Raw genomic sequence first — 14574 nt, 5'->3', positions numbered from 1 at the left:
ACACTTGTCCCCCAGCAGGCAGAGGATGGCACTGGCTCTAGCTGCCCATATAATGTTGTGCAGCGGAATCATGAGACTGATATCAGAGCACAGAGAAAGAGAAATCAAGATGGAAAAATATGACAGCAATATACAGTCATGGCCAAAAGTTTTGAGAATGATGCAAATATTAATTTTTACAAAGTCTACTGCTTCAGTTTTTCTAATGGCAATTTGCATATACTCCAGAATGTTATAAAGAGTGATCAGCTTAACAGCAATTACTTGCAAAGTCAATATTTGCCTAGAAAATGAACTTTATCCCCCAAAACACATTTCAACATCATTGCAGCCCTGCCTTAAAAGGACCAGCTAACATCGTTTCAGTGATTGCTCCATTAACACAGGTGTGGGTGTTGATGAGGACAGGGCTGGAGATCAATCTGTCATGATTAAGTAAGAATGACACCACTGGACACTTTAAAAGGAGGCTGGTGCTTGGCATCATTGTTTCTCTTCTGTTAACCATGGTTATCTCTAAAGAAACACGTGCAGTCATCATTGCACTGCACAAAAATGGCCTAACAGGGAAGCGTATCGCAGCTAGAAAGATTGCACCTCAGTCAACAATCTATCGCATCAAGATCTTCAAGGAGACAGGTTCCATTGTTGTCAAAAAGGCTCCAGGGCGCCAAGAAAGACCAGCAAGCGCCAGGACTGTCTTTTAATCCATAGTTTAAAAGGTACAGATTCCGAATAGAGATCAGAAAAATATAATTCCAAAGTGAAAAAAGAGATTAGAAAAACACGTACATAGTGGTTTAAAAAGTATGGAACGCTGACGCGTTTCGAGGTAGAACTACCTCTTACTCATGGCAGACCTGCCATGAGTAAGAGGTAGTTCTACCTCGAAACGCGTCGGCGTTCCATACTTTTTAAACCACTATGTACGTGTTTTTCTAATCTCTTTTTTCACTTTGGAATTATATTTTTCTGATCTCTATTCGGAATCTGTACCTTTTAAACTATGGATTAAAAGTTAATTTTTAAACGTACCCGAAAAGGACTGCGGACCTAATTTCCTGTTTGCACCTTACCTGTTTGGAGTCTTGCTTCGGGAGTCCAAAAGCCTCTAGGTCGTGCACCCTCGGGGATTATGGTGAATATATGGTGAGCTGCAGTGTTTATATTTTTTGCATATAAATTTACTTGCCAGGACTGTCTCTTAAAAGTGTTTCAGCTGCGGGATCGGGCTACCAGCAGTGCAGAGCTTGCTCAGGAATGGCAGTAGGCAGGTGTGAGTGCATCTGCACACACTGTGAGGCGGAGACTCTTGGAGCAAGGCCTGGTCTCAAGGAGGGCAGCAAAGAAGCCACTTCTATCCAGAAAAAACATCAGGGACAGACTGATATTCTGAAGAAGATACAGGGAGTGGACTGCTGAGGACTGGGGTAAAGTCATTTTCTCTGATGAATCCCCTTTTCGATTGTTTGGGACATCTGGAAAACAGCTTATTCGGAGAAGACGAGGTGAGCGCTACCACCAATCTTGTCTCATGACAACTGTAAAGCATCCTGAAACCATTCATGAGTGGGGTTGCTTCTCAGCCAAGGGAATCGGCTCTCTCACAGTCTTGCCTAAAAACACAGCCATGAATAAAGAATGGTACCAGAATGTCCTCCAAGATCAACTTCTCCCAACCGTCCAAGAGCAGTTTGGTGATCAACAATAGAGGATTATGTAGATAATCTGTTTTCCCATAGTCCAAACAGCAGCACAACAGATGGGGTATTCCTGCCCCTGCGTGCAATCAGGACAGATGGAACTTTTGCTCAATCAAAGAACCTCCCCTATAAGAGGTCACCAGACCTCCCCCTCCTCGTATTAGTTATAAAGTAGAGATTTCCGAAGCCCCTCAGAAAATTAACAAGCCAAACATACAGGGAGGGAGCTTTGTGCTGCTGTTTGGACTATGGGAAAACAGATTATCTACATAATCCTCCATTCCCCATATGTCCAACACAGCAGCACAACAGATGGGGAGGTAGCAAGAAACCCCCACTAGGGTGGGACTTCCTGACAAACTGATGTCAATACCAAGCGACCGAAGGCAGCCGCCTCCGCGCTAATATCGTCCAAACTATCATGTCTCACAAGAGTTAAGTGAGAACTCCAGGTTGCTGCCACACAAATCTGGTCCAGGGAGATGGAATATCTCTCCCCACATGTCGTGGCAACTGCACAAGTAGAATGTGCCCTTAAAAACTCAAGCGGAAGTAGGCCCTGAGTACTGAATGCTTGAGAGATGGCCTCCTTGATCCATCTCGCTAATGTTGCCTTCAAGGCTCTACACCCCTTGTATTTTCTGAAAAGACTTACCAGAAGATTTTCTGGGTCGACGGGACTTTTTGGAATAAATCCCGGGAGATATATTAATTGTACCTTGTCTGGAAAGAATAGTAAATACGGCTCAGAGGCTGCTAAAGCCTGCAGTTCTCCAGTACGATATGACGGCTAAGAGGAATTCCACTTTGCAGAAGAGGAACTTTAGTCCTACGTCTTGTAGTGGTTCAAAGGGGGGCCCCCAGAGCCCCTGCAGTACCGTAGCTAAATCCCATTGGGGGATTGGGACTTGGATGGTAGGTCGGAGCCACCGGCCCCTCTAAAGGATTAACTTACCAACGGATCTTGAGACAATCTTAATCCTAATACGGCTGAAAGGGCAGCTACATGCACTTTTAATGTCACCGGGGTGAGGGCTTTCTCCAGCCCGCTTTACCAAAACTCCAATACCGACTCAATAACTGGTATTGCACGTTGATTCTCCATGCACCATTGCTGGTAAATTCTGCCAATCCTCATGTAGCTTCTATTCATAGACCTGCCCTTGAGCAGGCCAGTGTTGTCCGCATGGCCTATGACAATCCCCCAGGTCCTGGCATAGCCACTTGTTTTGGGTTACCAGGTTGTGGAGAAATGGAAGCCTCCAGTAATTCCCTCGACTCATCTGTATGAGGTGGGTAAATCATGCCCTTTTCGGCCAGAACGATATGATGGCAATCACCCATACCTGGTCTTGTCTGATCTTGGCCAATACCTTCGAAACCATGGGAAGTGGAGGGAAGATGTATGCCAGTCTGAACCTCCAAGGTATTGATAGGGCATCTACTGCCAAGCGGTTGTCCTCCTGGTAGAGGGAACAGACCCTCTCCACCTTGGCATTTTACTGGGTGGCCATCAGATCCACCTCGGGGAGACCCCTCATCCGAGTCAACTGATGAAAGACCTCCTGGTTGAGGGACCACTTGCCCCACACTGCTTCTCTCCTGCTGAGCTGGTCTGCCAGCACGTTCAAATGTCCCCTTATGTGCACCGCACTGAGGTGGCTTAGATTTTCCTCCGCCCAGGAAAAAAAAATCTGATCTGTTAGCTTGAGGAGGGAGGACCTCGTCCCTTCCCTGCTTGCTCAGGTAGAGGACCACCGTGATGTTGTCCGTCCTGACTCTTACCGCCTTGCCGCGTAGATCCCAGGTGAAGTATAGCAGGGTTCGATACACTGCGCATAACTCGCGCCAATTCAATGACTGAGCAGTCTCCAGTCGGCTCTATGTCCCTTGTGCCAGGGTCTCCCCCCGATGTGCTCCCCAGCCATGGAGGGAGGCATCCGTTGTCAACAGGGTCCAGCCGGGCTGGACTGTGGACATCCCGTCCTTCAATAGGGACCACCATTGCAGTGATCGACGGGTACTGATGGACAACTGGATAGGCTTCTTCAGCCCTGAGGGGCTGCGGCTCCAAACCTTGAGGATCTCGCTCTGTAGTGAACGCATATGCCATAGTGCCCATGTAACTGCATCCGCAGCTGCTGACATTAAACCTAGGACCTTCATTGCGGTTCTCACCTGAACCTCCCGCGTAACCGCCAGATGTTGCAACACCCGACAAATCTTCTCCTTCCGACTGTGAGGAAGAGATCTCTCCATCCTCTGAGAGTCCACAATGAACCCAAAAACTGGATTCTGGTGGTGGGGACGACTGCCGAGTTTTGACCATTGATCAGCCCACCTAACTCTTCTAGGAAGGTGATAGTGATCCTTAGGTGGGCTGCGAGAACCTTTGTTGAGCCTTTAACAGCCAATCGTCTAGGTACGGTATGATGAATATACCTTGGAGCCGAAGAGCTGCAACGACCGGGGCCACGACCTTTGTAAAGGTGTGGGGGTGCCGAGGATATTCCGAACGGAAGAGCTGTGAACTGCAGATGACACAGAGTACCGTTCAGCACAACCCCAATCCTCAAGAACCTTCTGTGTGGCGGAAATATCGGGACGTGTAAATATGCGTCCCTTAAATCTGGGGTGACAAACCTGTCTCCTCGGTGCAGAAAAGGTGTCACTGACCTGATAGTTTCCATCCGGAAACGGGTCTTGAGGACGTATTGGTTGAGAAATCTTAAATCGACCACCATTCTCCGACTCCAGATGTTTTGGGTCCCAAAAACACTGGAGAGTATATTCCGGTCGATTGCTCTGCCAGAGGCACTGGCTCTAGAGCGCCTTTGTCCAGGTATCCCTGAACAGCGTTCTCCAGAAGGATATGCTTTTGACCACATAAAACGCGGGTTTACACAAATTTGTCGGGTGGGTGAGATGTGAACTTTATTTTGTAGCTCAAATACACGAGCTGGAGGCCCTATGGGTCCTGAATGTGACAGCTCCACGCCGCCGAGAAGTGGGAAAGCCGACCTTCCACTGGCAAAGCGGAGTGGATACAAGGGGAGGGGGTAGGGGGGAGTAGACGTCAGAAGGTAGTTTTCTCCTTCTCAGGCTCCCGGATGGTGCGTCAATTTATTCCTCCATAATGGTATCCAGCTTTTTCCCAAAGAGCCTGCCCGGCTCAAACGGAAGTGCGCACAAGTAGTATTCGGAAGTATTATCTGCCCTCCAGGGCTTCAGCCACAGGGGGCGTCTTGCGGCCGTGGCTAATGAGATAGCCTTCGCCGCAATCTTCACTTGATACAAACCTGCTTCTGCCAAATAATCCACTGCTACGGAGGTGGAGGATAGAAACGCCAGAAGATCATCACAGGGAACGCCTGTATAGATATCTCTACGCAGAGTAGATATATTACCTCGCAGGAACTGAACGACTTCTCCTGTTGAACTCCCATGGGGGCCTGCGCAGATGCCGCAGTATAAATTCGGTACAGGGAACCCTCTGCACGCCTGTATATCGCATCCTGGAGATTTGAGCCATCTTCTGATGGCACTACCGTGCGCCTCGATAATTTAGAGACAGCCATATCGACTCTTGGGGGAGGGCCCCAATGATCAATTTTGTAGTCACGCCGACACAGTAGGCGTTAGTCAGGCAGCCCACCGGCAGATGGCAGAGTACGAACAGTATAGAACTCTAGCCCCGATGCACTTAACATAAAAGTCTGTTTCCTTACAGACAGCAACATGAAAAAAACTCACCCTTTTTTTTTTTTTTTTTTTTTAAAGGGACTTGTTCACTCACAAAAGTAGTCTTGGTGCACCTTAGCTTACCTCACCAGAGCTGTGGGAGTTGCTGGACAACTCACTGCCATCTCATAGGCTGCAGTTCACATTAGCTGCGCCTTAGGGCAGTGGGAAGCCCGGCCAGATAGGTGCGGTAAAGCCATAACAATCGCACAGGCCATCGCAATAGACATGCACAGACTATGCACTAAGCATAAAGGGAGCAGAAGCTGACACACAAATTCCATGCCTGTGAACTGTAACACAGACAGGTACATACAGGCCATTGCAATAGACATCAGTGCTCAGACTATTGCACTAAGCATAAAGGAAAAGCTGGAAGCTCCCACCATTTCCATGCCTGCGACTGTAACACAACCAGGAACCTACAGGCCACAGTAATAGACATAAGTGCTACACTATGCACTAAGCATGAAGGGAAGCAAAGGCTCCCACACAAATTCCATGCCTGACTGTAACACAGACAGGCCATTGCAATAGAAATGAGTGCTCACACTATGCACTAAGCATGAAGGGAAGCAAGGCTCCCAAACAAATTCCATGCCTGACTGTAACACAGACAGGTACATACAGGCCATTGCAATAGACATCAGTGCTACACTATGCACTAAGCATGAAAGGAAGCAAAGGCTCCACACAAATTCCATGCCTGACTGTAACACAGACAGGTACATACAGGCCATTGCAATAGACATAACAGAGTGCCCATAGCCAACACGTATCAGTGCTTTTAGTTTGCACTAAACACAGAGGAAAGCTAGGACTCAGCTTACCTTACTGGGCAGTGAATGAGCTGTGCACAGCTGAACCATCAGACGCCCTGCAAAGCAGGTAAGACAAAACCTAAATCTTTCTCTCAGAGGAATAGAGAAGAGAAAGGGAAAGAAGAAGGGGTTCACAGACACCTTCCAACCCCGCAGGAGGCCACAGGCCTCCTCACCACCTGTCCGGACACACAGCACAGAAAAAAACACAAGGAGGGGGAGGTCTGGTGACCTCTTATAGGGGAGGTTCTTTGATTGAGCAAAAGTTCCATCTGTCCTGATTGCACGCAGGGGCAGGAATACCCCATCTGTTGTGCTGCTGTGTTGGACGTATGGGGAATGCCTTTTCCAGCATGATGGAGCACCTTGCCATAATTCAAAGGTGATAAAATGGCTCAGGGAACAAAACATAGAGATTTTGGGTCCATGGCCTGGAAACTCCCCAGATCTTAATCCCATTGAGAACTTGTAGTCAATCATCAAGAGACGGGTGGACAAACAAAAACCTACAAATTCTGACAAAATGCAAGCATGGATTGTGCAAGAATGGACTGCTATCAGTCAGAATTTGGTCCAGAAGTTGATTGAGAGCATGCCAGGGAGAATTGCAGAGGTCCTGAAGAAGAAGGGTCAACACTGCAAATATTGACTTGCTGCATTAACTCATTCTAACTGTCAATATAAGCTTTTGTTACTCATAATATGATTGCAATTATATTTCTGTATGTGATAAAAATATCTGACAAACACACATAAAAACCAGAGGGCAGCAGATCATGTGAAAATATAATATTTGTGTCATTCTCAAAACTTTTGGCCATGACTGTACATAGGGTAAAAGGCAATCAGACGAGGGGTGCAGAGATGGTGGTGGTGCTGAGGCTCCATGTTGTGCAAGTGCAGCTTCTTTTATTGCAGATTTTGCTGCGTTTTTTTTTTAGCCAGACCTAGGAGTGGCTACAGAAGAAATAGAATATATATATAGGAAGTTCCTAGACTTCTACCTTCTGCTCAACCCACTTCTGACTTTGGCTCAAAAAAGCGCAACAAAATCTGCATAAAAAAACACTGAGTTTCTGCAACGTGGGGCCTCAGGCTAAGGCCCCACTTTGCGGAAACGCAGCTTTTTTTTGTTGCAGATTTTGTTGCGGTTTTTTGATCAAAAACCAAGAATGGCTGCAAAAGGAATGGGAAGTATACAGGAAGTTCTTATACTTCTACCTTCTGCTCGATCTACTCCTGGTTTTGGCTCAAAAAAAGGCAACAAAATCTGCAACAAAAAAAGCTGCATTTCCGCAATGTGGGGCTTTAGCCTTAGGGTGCATTCACACGGAGGAAAATGGCACTGAATTTGGTGTGAAATCTCAGCGCTGTCTTTGTCTGACTTCAATGGGTTCCTTTTTCAGCGCTGAAATTCCACACCAAATTCAGCGCCATTTTCCTCTGTGTGAATGCACCCTTAGCCTTACACTCGATTTCTGGGTGTGGACCCTGACATGTCACATACTGATGGGCCCTAGATTTTTCAGAAGTTGTATATGCTGGTTTATATATAATCTATGCTAATTTGTCATCAAACAATCTGGGACCAAGAAGACAAGTCTTTAGTCATTTTTTATTATTTTATTCTTTATTTTCTATTTTTTGTTGGCGAATCTTAAACACAAAAAATAGATTTTCCAGAAGAAATAAAAATTTCCTCAGGATGGATAAATAAGTTGAAGAACTGATCCTCTACCACTTACATTCTGATATGGCCCAGGTCCCAGATCTCTACTTTCTAGTCCTGTCTTGATATAGGACAGGGATGAGCAACCTTCGGCTCTCCAGCTGCTGTGAAACTTCAACTCCCAACATGCTCCATTCACTTCCATTGGAGTTCCAATGGAACATACTAGTATGTGTAAGGGCCACTATGGGGTATTATACTGTGTGCAGGGGCTACTATTACACATAATAGTGTGTGTGTAGGGGCCTCTATGGGGCATAATAGTGTGTGCAAGAATGTGGTTTGTGTGGGAAAGGGTCGGGGGGCTCAGGGGGAGACTGGGGCGCGGGGTGGCTATGTCAAATGTTTGCTTTGGGACCCCACCATTCCTAGTAATGCCACTGATAGCTGCTATCCCCCTGATATCTATCCTGTCTAAAGTTCTTTTCTCATCATACAGATTTATGGCATATGCATAGGAAGAAGAGCATAGAAACCTAAATATATGTGTAAACTAGCATCTGCCCACGACGTCGTCTGTGGGTTGGAATTGGCGCTGAGCCGCTGATATTTCGGCATTTGCCACTGGTTATGATCCGCCATGTGCCGCCACGTCCACTCCTGTGTGCCCCTGTCCTATTTGCTCCTCGCCTGTCCCCGCTGGCTTTTTACATACCATCTGTTCCTGGCTCCCCGCAGCCACCCTCGTCCCCCACGCTCATGCCCCTTCACGCTCCAGCCCCCCTCTCTCTCCTATGGCCCTGGCCGTACCCCCTGCGCCCCCATCCTCTCTAGGGCCCCCTCCCCCCCCCCCCACAGCACCCCGGACCCACTCTCCCTCCCACGGCACCCCAGGTCAACCTCCCCACCCCCCTTTTTCTGCAGACCCCCCCCCTCCTATGGCCCCCTCCTGTCGGGCACCCCCAAAAAAACCCCTGTTTAGCCCCCTCCGCAAAATCTCCTAACTCTCCTGCCAGCACATGCACTGTCCTGCTGCCAAATGACATGGCGTACTCACCATAGCTAAGCTGGAGGGTTGGGAAGGCGCAAGACCAGTAAACTGAGTGCGGTGTCGGGGACTGTCGCGGGCTGCTGAGGACTTCCGGCGCTGCGGCCTAACCTACAGCCGCAAAGTGGTGGCGTCCTGGAAGACATTGTGTACGTCAGCAATGTGCGCATGCGCCTGCAAATACAGTGTAGTTGCTGTGGCAGGCCGGGCAGTGTCGCGGATCCTGATTGCGCTAGTGTTCAGCAAAGATGCTGGGTCCGGAGTGTGGAAGAGGTAGGCCGCTGGAGTAACCTTAACGTTAGCGGGGAAGTGTGAAAGCATATGTAAATGTTATTTCCTGGGGTTAGGGGAAACCCAGAGGCGGCAATAGGAAGTTTGTGGCTTGCTATACTAAGCAGTGTGTGGGATTGCAGACCTGCTGCTATGAGTTCTGGTTTTCGTCGGCTCCTGCCAAGAACGTATGTCCGTGATTGTTCCGAAAAGTAGCCTATCTTTCAATCCTGCCTATGAGCTATGTTTGTGGAAAATTTCACGCAAATCAGTTGAGCGGTTTTTGCGTGATTGAGGAACAAACATCCAAACACACAAACATCCAAACACACAAACTTTTAGTAGGATTGGTGCAATGATTAGCCCTGTCTTCGGCATAAAAAATAAATATCTCCTCTACTGAAGCTTATAGAGTCTAGCTTAGTGTGTTGTTATACAGAGGGTGGGGTGGGCCAATAATCCCACCTCTTAAATTATAGGCAACAATTGCAAACCTTTTGTAATAAACAATATAGTCATTTTTAAGGCAGCCATGGGATTGTAGGATTTTAATTAAAAGTGATAGCTGAATGCACTTCATAAAAACATCTGTTTTCTATGCTAAGTCATTCACAGCGGCATCTCCCGTAATTCCCTTTGTCATTCCAAAAGCTTCTCCATCAATTATGTAGCGGTACATATTATCAAGAGCTGCTTGAGAGACTGCGAGTCTGTTCATTAGTAGGGGTCCAAGTGTCTTACCTGAGAGACAAGAACTAGCACTATAAGAAGCTCTCTGAAAATGTGTCCCCTTCATGCCGAGCAAAGGGCAAGCCGAGGAACTTATAGTTTGTTAGGAATAAAAACTAAGAATGGAAGAAGAAGAAGAGCTTTAACTCAGGTTGGCCCAGACTGTTTTCTCAATGAGTAGTGTAAACTCGCATAAGTTTCCCTCTATGGGATGTCTGGTTTAGGAAGAAATATTTTGGTTGAGGCGCCACGTTGCATAAAGGTATCTTTTTTTTTTGTGGTTGCAGATTTTACTACATTATTTGGAGTCAGGAGTGGATTGAGCAGAAGGGAGAAGTATAAGAACTTCCTATATATTTCCCATTCCCTTTGTTGCCATTCTTGGCTTTGGTTCAAAAAAACGCACAAAATCTGCAACAACAAAAGCTGCATTTCTGCAATGTGAGGCCTCAACCGTTCAGTTATCGATGGAACAACCTCAGCTATTCAGTTTTCAGCCTGTTTACTAGGTACATCTAGAGGCTTGACAAGCTGATTAGAAAAGCCAGCTCTGTCCTGGGGAGCCCCCTGGACCCAGTACAGGTGGTGGGTGGCAGAAGGATACTGTCCATGGTGAGCTCCATGCTAACAAACATCTCCCATCCCATGTATGAGACCGTGATAGGACTGGGCAGTACTGTCAGTGACTGACTACTTCACGCCAAGTGTGAGGAGCGTTATCAAAGATTCTTCCTCCCAACCATGGTCAGGCTGTATAATCAACATCGGGCTAAGAGAAGATCACTCTGCACAGAGAACGAATTGATCCTGAAGTCTTCTTTTTCTTTTTAGTTACTATGATTCCTAGTATCTTTTCTATCTGCTATGAGCTTGTATGTGTTCTTTCTTGAGCATATTACTGTATTATCCATGCTGCTGTAGCACACTGAATTTCCCCATGGTGGGACCATTAAAGGATTATCTTATCTTACGTTATCTTATCTGTACATCCTGCAAAGTTGTGCAGTTGCATAAGCAGGGAGCTGGCTATTATTAACAGTCTGACATCCCAGCGAGAAGGCAGAGCGATTTATTACTATTCTTCCTCTCACTGTATAGACAGCACTCAGTGAGCTCCGTGTGAATAGCTATGGAAGTCTCCATAATGCAGCTCTATATCGGTCCATCGCTCAAGTGATCCATCAGAAACACAGGAGCTGCTGAGTCATCTCTGCAGCATGTAAAGTAGTATTAAAATGGCTCTCAAAAGTCTATTATGACTTTATTGGGGCGCAATGTGTAAAAACAAAAAATTAAGACAAAAAATAAAATAAGATTAAGGCTGAAGCCCCACGTTGCGGAAACGCATGGTTTTTTCGTTGCAGATTTTGCGGCGTTTTTTGAGCCAAATCCAGAAGTGGATTGAGCAGAAGGTAGAAGTGTAAGAACTTCATGTAATTTATCCATTCCTTTGGTAGCCATTCTTGGTTTTGGCTCAAAAAACCGTAGCAAAGTCTGCAAGAAAAAAAGCTGCGTTTCTGCAACGTGGGGCTTTAGCCCAAAGGGGTTTTCTGAGCAAAAAACCCTTTTTTTTAAACAAAATAAATAAATAAATAAATAAAAAAGAGAAAGGTATTTTAGTGCTTTTAATGGGTTAATAATTGCACCAAAATACCTTTAGCAGTGTTTTGAGTAAATTCTAGCTTTCTCTGGGACCTCCTGACATCCTCTACATTTGTTTCACATCCCCCTCTCTACCTGTTTCCCTAACTAGACCATGGACTACTAACCCTATCTACCTACCTACCTCACTCAGCCCCAATTTCCCCATAATCGTACTTACCTGTCTTCTGTGTCTTGGAGATCAGGGTCTTCAGTCCTGTTGGCATCTTCTTCTGCGGACTTCTTGTGCATGCCTGGTATGCGCTCTTTGCTTCTGCCCAGTGGTGAACCTAGACGATAGAAAAAAGACACACTCCCCCCCTCGACTAAATATTGAGGGGAATGGAGGTGGTGCTAGTGGTAACATTACAGTGAGAACAGTGCAGTAACATTTTATGGTGACTTACAGGAGACATCTCTGACTAATCACTCACATTTCCCGTCTCTTCCTTTTGGGCCACCATGACACTTCTTCCACTGTGACTTGTCTCTGTAAAGTTTGCAACACAGACATCTTTGACTCCTCACTTCTCCAGGCACCTGACCCATATTGTCCTCACATACACAAAGCCCCTTAAATAGTACCCCTTATTAATAATACCCCCTTGTATTAAAAATGCCCCTAATAGCCCTTATATAAATTCCCCCCTTGTATTAATAATGCCCCTAATAGCCATTATGTAAATAACCCCAATTGTATTAATGATATACAGTATTTATATAAGGGCTATTAGGGGCATTATTAATACAAGGGGGGGGGGGGGTATCATATAAATGCTATTGGGGGCATTATAAATACAAGGGGGTTATTTATATAAGGGCTATTATGGCTATTATTAATACAAGGGGGTATTTATATAAGATATATTAGGGGCATTAATAATACAAGGGGGTATTTATATAAGAGCTATTAGGGGCATTGTGGCTGCGGTTTTTCCCAAGTGTTTTTTCGCCTTAGTCCTCCACGTGGGGCCTTAGTAGCTATTCCCTACCATATACAATGCGGTGTTAGTTGGAGAGACTATTAGTTGTTGGTCACATGACATAGCTGAGGGACAGAAAGGAGAGGATAACTTAGAAATCCAGCTAATAATATTGGGTGAATAGGTTTGCAACAATCCAGATTTGACCTGAATATTCCAAATTGTTTGGTTTTTAATGAAATTTGGGATTCAAACTAAAATTGCCGCTGCAATAAGATTTGCATTATTATATCTCTTCAGACCCCAGAGTAATAGGTGGAGGACCAGGGGAGGTGTAAAAAATAAGCATTTATACTCACCTTCCCTCACCTCACCTCTGTAGGGCTTCCTCGCGCATCTGATGATCTGCATCTTCCTCCTCTAACGCTCTTCTGTGACGTCATGTGCCACCTCTGACACCCAATCACAGGCCTCAGCGGTGACCCTGGGGACATGATGTCACAGAAGAGCGCCAGACACCGCCGCACGTGTGACGTTACAAATCTGGAGGAGGAAGACACAGATCGCTGGAGGCCGCAAAGAGACCTGAAAGAGGTGAGAATAAATAGCCAGTATAGTATAAAGATGAGCTTCATTACAATTTACGCCATGTACCAGGGGATTAAACAAGTTTATGGAAGAATTTCTTCAAGAACTTCACTAATAACATAAGTAAAGATGCTTTAAAAATGGAGACACACCTGACTGTGATCCTACTGTAGCATAACTTATTAGGTATGTTCGCAGTGTTATTTGATGTGGGAAATACACATTATGCCAATATTTTAAAATATAGGCTGTCGGCATCCCTGGGAAAAGTGCCATTTTTTGACAACTGCTTTAATTTTAGGTCTCTGCTTGCAGCCAAATGTGCACAGCTTGTAACCAAGAACATAAAAAGTGTGATATTACTTAGGAAGGCACCTTGGTGAAACCGCTGTGTTTTTACCACCCACACACATAGACACAAAACTCGATCTTGCCTGATATCTTCTTGATGTTTAGAAGCCACTAATAAGTGTTAGAATTGCTACCAGAGGGAACATAAAATACATGTACAATGAACAAAGTAGCCTTTTTGCAGCTCAGGGTGCTAAATGAATCTTGGCAGTTGTCTCTATCAATGACTCAGTCAGATTGCTGGCGTTTTCATAACTGGATAAAAGTTTTTTTGTTTTTTAAAAAAATAAATTTAACTTTTTTTGCTGACATTTTTCACCATTGAAGATTAAATTTGGAATTTCTTTGATCCTGTTTGCATGTATATTTATCACATATCTATTATCTATCTATCTATCTATCTATCTATCTATCTATCTATCTATCTATCTATCTATCTATTCTGTGTTTTCCCCCAAAATTAAGGTCTATCCCAAAAGCAAGGCCTACTTGTATACACATCTTTACAATAAAAGGTATGTGTGATGAACCGGCAATCAATTATGATTTTCAGCCCTGTACAGTCATGGCCAAAAGTTTTGAGAATGACACAAATATTATATTTTCACATGATCTGCTGCCCTCTGGTTTTTATGTGTGTTTGTCAGATGTTTTTATCACATACAGAAATAGAATTGCAATCATATTATGAGTAACAAAAGCTTATATTGACAGCTAGAATGAGTTAATGCAGCAAGTCAATATTTGCAGTGTTGACCCTTCTTCTTCAGGACCTCTGCAATTCTCCCTGGCAGTGGCGTAACTACCGCCATAGCAGCGGAGGCAGCTGCCACAGGGTCCGGGACATTGGGGGCCCGGTGACAGCCGCTACCGCTGCTATCATTATACTCGGAGGTCTTTTCGGACCCCCGAGTATAATGATCGGCGGACCGGGAGAGGTAAGGGAACATAAAAAACATGTTACTTACCTCTCCACGATCCTGCCTGACGTCCTTTCTGACGTCTCTGACGTCACATGAACCCGGCCTGCGTCCCGGGTCATGTGACGTCAGACGTCATTAAACAAGGACGGCAGAGGAAAGGCAGCGGA

Source organism: Leptodactylus fuscus, chromosome 5 (assembly GCF_031893055.1).
Source record: "Leptodactylus fuscus isolate aLepFus1 chromosome 5, aLepFus1.hap2, whole genome shotgun sequence".
NCBI lineage: Eukaryota > Metazoa > Chordata > Amphibia > Anura > Leptodactylidae > Leptodactylus > Leptodactylus fuscus.
The sequence above is the reverse complement of the archived record's forward strand: the minus strand, read 5'-3'. Positions refer to the sequence as shown.